Source organism: Octopus bimaculoides, chromosome 18 (genome assembly GCF_001194135.2).
Source record: "Octopus bimaculoides isolate UCB-OBI-ISO-001 chromosome 18, ASM119413v2, whole genome shotgun sequence".
Lineage (NCBI taxonomy): Eukaryota > Metazoa > Mollusca > Cephalopoda > Octopoda > Octopodidae > Octopus > Octopus bimaculoides.
In genome coordinates, this window is record NC_068998.1 from 2,786,479 (window position 1) to 2,797,720 (window position 11,242).

Genomic DNA, 11,242 nt, shown 5'->3' on the forward strand with positions numbered 1-11,242 from the left:
CACTCCACTCCATTTAAGTGAGAGATAAATATAAACACAATACATAATTGTAATGAACTAAAAATTTAATTTTTAGTTCATTATATGTGGTTTGTGCCTGATGATTATATTTGAGGTATTTCTCAACATATGAAACTATTTGTAGCACATAAAATCCTATATTCTGTCTATTCAAAAATATTTATCCCTCACCAAATGGAGTGCTTTTTTTTGTTGATCTTACCATCACAGAACAGTACATTATATATATATATATATATATATAATTTATACACACACACACGTATATATACACACACATTTCTCTCTTCCCTCCTATGCCATGCGCACAGGTGCTAATGATCAAGGAAGCTCCATAGCAAAATCTGAAGATTCCATGATTTTTCCTGAGAAAGACTTTCAGAAGTGGTTTTCTTCACTGCTTTCTTCCATTTTATCTCCAGCTTACTTCTGCTAGTCTGTTGCACCCCTGGATTTACCCTTGAGGCACAGGGATAAATTAACCCTTTGGCAAGGGGGCTGATACACCTAGCATCAGGGCATGCCCCCTCGTATTTTTCTCTTATTTCATCATTGTGCTTCAGCACTCACCATTCCATTCTGGCTCAGGTTACATTTTTGAGGCAGGCTTTTATGGCAAGATGCCCTTCCTGACATCACTGTGTGTGTGTGTGTGGGGGGTGGGGTGGATGTGTGTGCATGTGTGTGTGTGTGTGGTGTTGGATCGACCAGGATTTCAAGCTTTGTGTTTAACAGCAAATATATGGAGTCTCACCATCAGTAAATGTTTTGTTGTTTTCCAATAATTTGATTAACAATACTAAATAATAATACATATATATACACACACACACATATATATGAATACACATGCACAAACATATACGTACACACATATATATAATCCAGAGTAGTTGAAAAAGTGAAGACATAGTAGAAGAAGAAGAAGAAGAAGAAGAAGAAGAAGAAGAATAGGAAGAAGAAGAAGAAGAAGAAGAAGAAGAAGAAGAAGAAGAAGAAGAAGAAGAAGAAGAAGAAAAAGAAGAAGAAGATCTACAGAATGTCAAGCAACAGGTGCAGGGTTCTAATCCAGTGCCTTGTATTTTTATGAGGTTTTAAAATCTGAGATTTTTATGGAAAAATTTAACAGTGGATTCATTCAGAAATTTATTTTAGCTTAAGTGAACAACAACAACAACAATAATAATACATACATACATATATACATACATATATATATTATGAATGAGCATTATGAAATTACTTGACTGATAGTATTGGTTATGCAAGACTATGTCAATGATCTCTTTGGATTCTTCACAGACAAAATGATTGCATGTGCGTGTGTGTGTGCGTGTGTGTATGTATGTATAAATCAGGTGGCTGTAAAGTTACATAAGTTACTTCAGAGCTGAGAGTTTCTTGCATGGCAATTATCACTTTTGGTATTATTGCTCAAAACTCATCTCTTGAACCACTTATGTAACTTTACAGTTGATAATATACATATACACACACACACATATATATAGACACATATATACATATACACACACACATATATATATATATATATATATATATATATATATATAAACATACACACACACACACACATATATACATAAATATATATACATATACGTAAATATATATATATATAAATATATATACATAAATATATATGTATATATATATATATATATATATATATATATATATATATATATATATATATATATATATATATATATATATATACATAAATATATATATATATATATACATAAATATATATATATATATATTTACACACATATATATATATATATATATATATATACACACATACACACATAAATATATATATAAACACACATAAATATATATATACACACACACATACAAATACAATATATATGTATATATATATCTACACATGCACAATATATATATATATATATATATATATATATATATACACACACACTGGTTCTGGCAATTAATGTTAGACATATGAAAAGAAAGAATATAAAAACTTCAAGAAATTTGAAGACGGAGAGAGAGAGAGAGAGAGAGAAAGAGAAAGAAGGGGAGAAAGAGAGAGAGAGAGAGATATGTGATACCTTAATGAGGAAATAATTTTTTCTTGATGGCCATGGTGGGAAACAGAGGTGGTCTCAATGTACTTTTTGGGTTGTTTTTGTACTTGTTCTCGTGGGTTTTTGTTCTTTTGTTTTTTCCCCAAGAACGGCACAGCGGTGCCGGTTATACTCCAATCATTCAGCTCTGCATTTCGGTAGTGACCAGCAGTGAACTTCTCCCCTCCTGAACCACCACTACTGCTGCTACTACTGCTACTACTTATAGTATTAGTAGTAGTAGTAGTAGCAGCAGCAGCAGCAGCAGCAGTAGTAGTAGTAGTAGTAGTAGTAGTAGTACAATCACTGATACAAAAACAAGGTGGGGGAGGAAGAGAGGGGAGAGTGGGTTATGTCAAGTGTTTGTTAGCATCATCACTATTGACATCATCAACATAGTGGGTGGTGTTGGAGGGGTGATGGTAAGAGGGGTGGTTAGAAGAGAAAGGGAGGGGGGGCTCAGTGTTTGTTGCCATTGATGTTAGGAAAACAGTAATAAACAGTAATCAATGAACGCATCTCTTTCTCTCTCTCTCTCATTATTTCTTCGTTGACTGACGCCCCCCATCTCCCAGTCTCTTTCATATTATCTGTCTCCCTCTCCCCCTCACTATCTTACTTTATCTTCCTCTTTCCCACTCACTCTCAACCTCTCTCCCTCTCTCTCTCACTATATTTCTATCCTTTTCTTTCATTGTCTCTTTTTCTCCCACTAATGTACACTCTTTCACCCCTGCTTTCTCTCTCTCTCTCTCTCTTTCTCTCTCATTATTTCTCCCACTCTCTTTCCCTCTTTCTTTCTCACTATCTTCCTCTGTCACTCTCCTGTTACTTTCTCTACATCTCCCTTCCTCACTCATTCTCTCACTTTGTCCCTTTCTCTCTCTCACTCTCTCATTCTTTCTCCTTCTTTCTCTCTCTCTCTCTCTCTGTGGCTCAAGGCTAAGAGCAGCACAGTGCCAAATGTAGACAACCACTGTAACAACAGCCGCAACTGCAACAGCAGCAACAACAACAACCACCACAAAAACAATATTGACCCTTGCACTAACAACAACAACATCAATATCGACTTTCGAAAAACTGTAACAACAACAACAACAACAACAGGAGTGATAACCACCACAGCAATAACATTGACCCTTGCACTAACAACAACCTATATAGATCAGCAGTTCTCAACCACAGCTCTCAGGGCTGCATGTGGCCCCCAAGCAACCTTCCAGCAGCCCCCATTGGCCTTCCTTCCTTCTATCAATATAATAAATTTGCTTGAATTTACTTATTTTACGTTTTTTTTTTTTTTTGGTGCAGTCCCCTAAAAAACATTCAGGTTTAGGGTCTGGCCAGAATATTAAAACAGTGAAGAATCCCTTATTTAAGATTAACATCACATTAGAAAGACAGAAGAGTAAGAAACCTCAGTTGTATGGAGGAGAGGCTGTAGTTGATTTTATGAACCCACATGTATGACTGGTACTTTAATGTATCGAGTCTCCAAAAGGATGACAGCCAGTATGGACTATGGCAGGTTTTCGAGGTTGTTGGATACAGCAAGGATGGTGGGGAGGAGAAGAGACAAGTAGGATAAGGAGATGTCCGAATGAAGTTGGGTTGAAGCCAGCTAGCTCCAAGGAGCAGAGGCCATTATAGTAGTGGTAGAGAAGGCAAAGAGAGGAGACACAGCATGTCTGTGGTCGAGGGACGGGAAGATGTCTGTTAGTGATGGAATGCCATCACAACATTTTAGACATCTTGTCGTTGGATCAGATCACAAGTGAATGGGTTTGTGAAACCATGCAGCATCCCATTGGCCTCTCTGGAGATCTTCTCACGATGAAGAAGAAAAGGAAGTCGAGATGGTTATGGCCATGTAACTGGATCTTTGCAAAGACCCTTCTTTAAGGAACTGTGGAGGGGAAAAGAAGGAGAGGTGGACAGAGGTAAGGATGGATGGACAAAGTCAAGGAATGGACACAGGTAAAGCATTAGAAGAGACCTGGGTTCTGGTACATAACCACAACAGGTGGAGGTTGTTGTACAATATGTCAGAATGGCACCTTTGTGACTCCATCTGGGGCACAAGCTAAGTGGGGTCCTATGATCTTCATTCACCGAGAGATGGTAGTTTTAGAGTTGAGACCTTACAGATGTGGAGACATACATCCTGGGCTTAATGCATACATAAGTGACCTGACCTCCACTAACAACAACTACTATTGGTACCACCATCACCACTGCCACCACCACTACAACCAATACCACTGCAACTACCAGCATCATTACTATCACCATCACTCACATCATCATCATCATCATCATCATAACCGCTGCCATCACCACCACCACCACCACCACCACTACCATCGCCACTGCAGAATTTTCTGGTGGCCACCTCCCTACATTCCATTAACATCCACAAAGATATTGAACTGCTGATCAAAGGATACATTTTGTTTATTAAACAACACATTATATACATCATTATTTTTTTTATTTATGTTATTAAGCAGTGGTTGTGTGGAGAAGGTGGGGGGGGGGGTTAGCTGTAATGTGGGCCAAAAAAACAAGAGAAAATAAATACAATTACTATTATTATTATTATCATTATTATTATTTTGCAAGTAGTTCTGAAGAATGGTTAAAGAGTTATTGAATTTATATTTCACTCCTGATTACTGACATTGATACATGCACACACACACACACACACACATGTATGTCTATATAACTTTGGTTTTATGAATGAGCGAAATAGAACTCAATAAAATAATGATATAATTTTTGTTAACCGAGAAATCAGTGATGCAAGGGCCTACAGTTCAGTACCAATGCTCTTATAAAAAAGGGTTAGCAATCAAGAAGGAGACCTGGCTATTAAACATAAACCCTTACCTTAAAATCTCCCATCTAACATATGTAAACATGGAAAGGCAAACATTTAAAAAAAAAACACTAATGGCTGCATCAGGTCAACTCTTGCAGAGTTTTGTAACAAGCAGAGTTCCCTTGAGTGTATTAACCCTCTCAGATCTGGGCCCGTCTTTAACTTTATCCTCCACCTGGGCCCCTGAGCAAAAAAATAGCTACGTATACAGCTTAAGAGTAACAATTTCAGGCAAAGTTATGGGCAGGGTCACTCGACAGAAAGTTCAGGAGCATACCAATGGAACTTTCTTTCAAATACTGTATTTGTTCCTTGCAGGCAAACTAATGGACAGAATCACAAAGTAAAAAAGAGAGAAAGAATAACGATAATAATAGGCCTGTCTAAGTAATTGTTTCCAATTGGGTTTGTCCTAATATCACACAAGGTGTAACAGATAACCACCATATTTGTTCAGACGAATTGGCTACTTCCCTACTTCCCGAAATTCACTATTTTCTTTCTCTTCCCACCATGAATCTTCAATGAATATGTGCACCGTTCTTTGTGGATCTGCACCAAAATCCCACTGCTGCGGAACAACAAAACCAAATGACTGACACATCCTGCAAATGTTTCATTGGAATCAAAATTTTTAGTAGAACAATTGATTGGCGCCTTTTGGATATCAAAATAAAAGGAATGTGGAGAAATTACTGAAGAGTTTTTAAAAGCATTCCTACCCTTTTCTATCACCTATTTATTTATGCAAGTTGGCATTTTCATTATCAACAAACATCAAAACGAAGAAATGACATTGTCTATTATCAGTGAAGGCTGAACTATGCATCACTTTGTCAAAATATTCCACCAAGACTAAATTAAATTTATTAATTACATCAAAGTCAGCTGTCTCATTAATTTAGTAACAAACATTTAATTATGCCTCGCTGTTTACACGTATTACTAGTTTGCCATAGATAATTTAATAATTTTTTCTGTGTTATTATACGACTTCTTAGGATGTTTGGGGGTTAGTTATCAGGGGGCAAGGTGGACAGCAATATTTTAAAATATTCTCTCTGGGTGCTGTATGGTGACAAAGGGTCGAAGTTACTGCCTTAACATAATTTTCAAGCAGAAACATGTGACCCAGGGTGGTGAAGCAAGGTTGACCCATCGAATTATAGAGTAGCAACAAAATGAAACAACAGTTGTGAGGATCTGAAACTATCAGATACAACAGAAGAGCACAAATACACATACATAAGTAAGCATACACATACAGGTATGGCTTGTGGTAAGAAGTTTGATCCGCAACCACATGGTTCTGAGTTCAGTTCCACTGTATGGCACCTTGGGCAAGTGTTTTCTGCTATAGCTTTGAACTGACCAATATTTTGTGAGTGGATTTGGTAGACAAAAACTGAAAGAGGCCCATCATACATGTGTGTGTGTGTATATATATATATATACGTGTGTCTGTGTTTGTCCCACCACCACTTGGCAACTGGTGTTAGTGTGTTTCCATCCTTGTAACTTAGCAGTTCATCAAAAAAGAGAGAGGGAATAAATACCAGGTTTAAAAAAAAAAGTATTGGGGTTGATTCGTTTGACTAAAATTCTTCAAGATGGTGCCCCAGCATGGCCACAGTCTAATGACTGAAACTAATAAAAGATACATAACTCTGAGTACAGACACAGCTCTCTTTGCTAGCTAAGATGTCAGACAAAATGACCGATGATACCAGATCCATACATGACATCAGGGTAGCACTGAAGTTACAATGAATGTAAACCATCTCCTGCCAATTCTTATCTGAAAAAGCATTAACCCTTTTGATACTAACCTGTCTGAGACCACTCCTGATTCTAGGATACAAATTCCCAGTTTAAAAATTATCAAAATGAAAACCTCCCATCAAAATTTCATGTTAATTTATGTTCCAAACACCACCTTAATAATGTTAAAATTATTTTCCTAAATTCTTCCTTATTTTCAAAGTTACATACACACATCTTGACCTTCCATCTGTCCTAAGCAAGCAAGGAAAAGCAATTGTTAAAGCAAAGCTATGGCGATACATAAATAAAGACATATCTAATATTATTCACACACAGACACACCACATACATAATATTATATATAATTATATACAATAAATGTGGCAGGATTATTTTGCTTTTAATCAATGTCTGAATAAAACAGTTGTCTGTCCTCTACAGGAAATGTTAGAATTCATTCAATAATAAGTATTTGTTGATAACACAATGCACTTTTTAAGGTTACGTACTGTGTCTCCATTGCTGCATGTATTAGATTTCGCAGCTTGTCAATATGTATTATGTGAAGCTGAAGAGCAAGGCTCCAATTGATAGCAGTTGGTAAGTAATGTATAGCTGATATCTGCAGAAAGTTATGGAATTTCAAATGAGATCCAGTTACAAGATGTAAAACAGATGACAAAATATTAAGACAAGTGATGAGACACTCTAAAACAAATCAACATCCTCCCCCCTCCCCACACACAATTTAACTGGTGCCAATATGGGAAGAAAAATAAAGAAATCAGAAATCAGAAATTAGCATATATAGGCACAAGTATGGTTGTGTCATTAAAAAGTTTGAGTTACAACCACATAATTCCAGGTTCAGTCCCACTGTGTGGTACCCTGGGCAAGTGTCTTCTATTACAGCCCCAGGTTGACCAATGTGTTGTGAGTGAATTTGGAAACTGTGTGGAAGCATGTCATAAATCATCATCGTTTAACATCTGTTTTTCCATGCTGGCATGGGTTAGACAGTTTGCCAGGAACTGACAAGACAGAAGACTGCGCCAAGCCCTACCGTCTGCTTTGGCATGGTTTCTACAGCTTGATGCCTTTCCTAACACTCGACCACTTTACAGAGTGGCACTGAGTGCTTTTCATGTGACACCTGCTGCAGAGAGGTCACCAAATAACTTGTAAAAGAAGACCCCCCCACTTCTCAAATGAACTTGAAATGATGGGTTTGGGAAACAAATTTCTTACCACAGAACCATGTCTACATGTGAGTGAGTGTTTCTATATATAACAAAGCCACATAACAGGAAGGGATTATTATGGAGAGAGAGAGAGAGAGAGAGAGAGAGAGAGAGAGGGAGAGAGATAGAGAGAGAGAGAGGGAGAGAGAGAGGGAGAGAAAGAGAGAGAGAGAGAGTGGCAAACAGACAGACGAGAAGAAAGACAGACATCTGTTGCCAGTTAATGGTATTCAACTTTAGGGAAACCTTTCGAAAAAATGTACCCAGACAATAGTATTAAGAAGCGGGAGCAGGGATACATACATACATATAATTTAAAACATACATACATATATACTCATACATATATATATACTCTATATATACACACACACGTACATACATCTACATAAATTGTAAAACACAAACATATACATATATTTATACGTTCATATATATATATATATATATATATATATGTGTTTATATATACACACAAATTTCTACATGCATACATATCAAGTTATGGTAAACAAATGGAAAGATACAAAAAAAAACAAAAAAACAAATCAAAGAAAGCTACAAATAAAACAAAGTTAAACAGAAATATAAACAAAGAAAACATAAATTTTAGATAAAATACATCATCATCATCATCATAAACACAAACATAAATATTACAGAGAAGGAAACAAATTTATGTGTGAGACTGTGTTTGGGTTTTATCTGATGGCTGTTTGGATAGGAATCGTTCAACCCAATACAGAACAAATGGTAGGAAAGTACTAAAGTACCATTAAGGTACACACTGTTGCATTGGTGCTGTTTTGGTTGCTATGTCTGGGAAAATATACAGGAATGGAAGAGAAAAGGAACAAAGGGAAACGGTGATTGATGAGTGATGGAAAAATAAAGATTTAATTAGGAAAAAAACCCCCCCAAAATGGAAAATAATATTTTTTTTCTACTCTAGGCACAAGGCCTGAAAATTTTGGAGAGGGCGCCAGTCGATTAGATCGACACCAGTACTTGACTGGTACTTAATTTATTGACCCTGAAAGGATGAAAAGCCAAGTCGACCTCAGTGGAATTTGAACTCAGAATGTAAAGACAGACGAAATACTGCTAAGCATTTCGCCCGGCATGCTAACGATTCTGCCACCTTAACGAAAGGAAACATTAAAAAAAAAATACAAAATAAAGGACCTACCCCCAAGGTAAAGCCAAAAACAAATAATAATGTAGAAGAAAGAAATTAATAGGGTTGGATATTCAAACGTGAAGAATGTTGGAATAAGGTAAAAACTGTTTGGTGAGGAATTGTGAGAAGATGGACAGAGGGGAAGATAAAAGCAGAAATGAATATGTTTGAAGATAGAAGAATTCCAAAGATTATAGTTGGAACAAATGTTTATGAAAGGAAGTGTGGACAACAGCAGTAGTATCACCACAACCTTCACCATCACCATCATCAACAGCAGTAGTATCATCATCATCATCATCATCACAACACCACCACTGCCAACATCAACACCAACTTCACTACTAATGTAAATAGCAACACAGCACCACATCATCGTAACCACCAACATGAACATCACCAATACTGTCAAGACCACTACCTCATCACTACTACAACCAGCACTGCAATAATCACCACCATCTCTACAGCCACTGACCACTGTCGTCATTGCCACAACGACCATAAGCTCTGTCATTATGACCTCAACTACAATGACCACAAGAACCGCACCACAATCAGCCAGCACTACAACATCCACCACTGCTACTAAAACAACCACCACAAGAACTACCACAACAACCCTGGCCATGGTGACCACCACCACCGCCACAATCTTAAGCTCCATTAACCAGCTCTTGTGATGATGATGATGATGTATAAGAAGGTAAAGATGAAGAAGATGAAGATGAAAACAATGATAAAGGTTGTAGCATGTATGGGTGGTGGTGGTGGTGGTGGGTGCAATGGATTGTGTTTGATGTTTCTTGTGGAATATTCCCATGCCTCCTTCCACTACGACCACCACCTCCCAACCCATTCACTTCAGATCAAATGTTATTTTATGGGTCACTATTCTTCATTTCGCATTCTCTCCAAACTTTAACAAGGATTACTTCTCATCTTTTTCTTCAACACCAACCGACATTTCCATAATCTCTCTTTATGTATATTTTACCATTTTAGTTCTGTTTGTTTATATATTTCCTTTGGTTTTTTGTTGGTTTGTTTGGTTGAATGGTTCGGTTCTGGTTTTGGTTTGGTTGCTCTCAACATTTTGGATTGATTGAACTATCTTTCCTAGATAGAAGCATTTCTCTCTCACTCTCTTTTTCTTTAACCAAATGCTATCCAAACGAAAAAATATTGGTGGTGCAGACCAATACAAGAACCTCCCTGCAGTAACTAGGTCCAAAAATAACAGCCAACTCTCCCTCAGATCAAATTTTACTGTTTTAGCGCTTTTGGTATAAACCTACCTGACATTGCTCCTGGTTCTATAATTCAAATTTGATAATAAATGGTTCTTCATAAAGGAACCATCATCATCATCGTTTAATGTCTGATTTTTATGCTGGAATGGGTTGGACAGTTTGACAGGAGCTGACCAGCTGGGCCAGGTTCCAACTGTCTTTCCTGGCATGTTACTACAGCATGATGCCCTCCATAATGCCAACCATTTTTTTACAAGAGGGTACTCGGTGCTTTTTATATGGAGCCAGCACAAAAACAATAGAATTTGAACCTGTAAAGTTTTGATATTTTAGAATAGTTATGTTTTTTTTTTTTACATTGGTTGGAAGTTTCAACTTGATAGCATTCTGTATAGTGCGGTAAGGGCTCTGTCAGCTCACTGCCTTCAAGTGAACACAATATCAACATTACATAATTATTTTTTCATATTTAACCCTGCAAAAAAATACATAGCAAAAGAAAAGAACAAACAAAACAGACATTACAAAACTCAGAAAAGAAAAAAAAATATAGAAACACCCATCCAGCTGTTTGAGACAATTTTAAACACAAGACATAGAAAATGAAGTTTGAGATGTGAAATGTCATAAAACTGATTAAGACAAATCATAAATCACACACACATCTACCTATATATATATATATATATATATACACACATACAGATAATATACAGAATAACCTCAACAAATATTATCCACAAGAATTTGAAGCATTATCAAGGTTTGGCTGGGGT

The 11,242-nt window shown here is 36.7% G+C and overlaps 1 protein-coding gene across 18 annotated transcripts in view; it reads right to left on the reverse strand.

The window, feature by feature from the left end:
* LOC106871531 (guanine nucleotide exchange factor DBS) overlaps positions 1-11,242 on the reverse strand; it is a 180,952-nt gene that overhangs the window by 132,530 nt on the left and 37,180 nt on the right. Inside the window, exon 1 of one of the 18 annotated variants that reach the window (XM_052974332.1) lies at positions 2,127-2,336. The exons of the other annotated variants lie outside the window; for them this stretch is intronic. The gene's annotated coding sequence lies outside the window, so the exon portion shown is untranslated. Of the gene's footprint in view, positions 1-2,126; positions 2,337-11,242 lie in introns of those variants that run through there. 18 annotated transcript variants of the gene reach the window in all.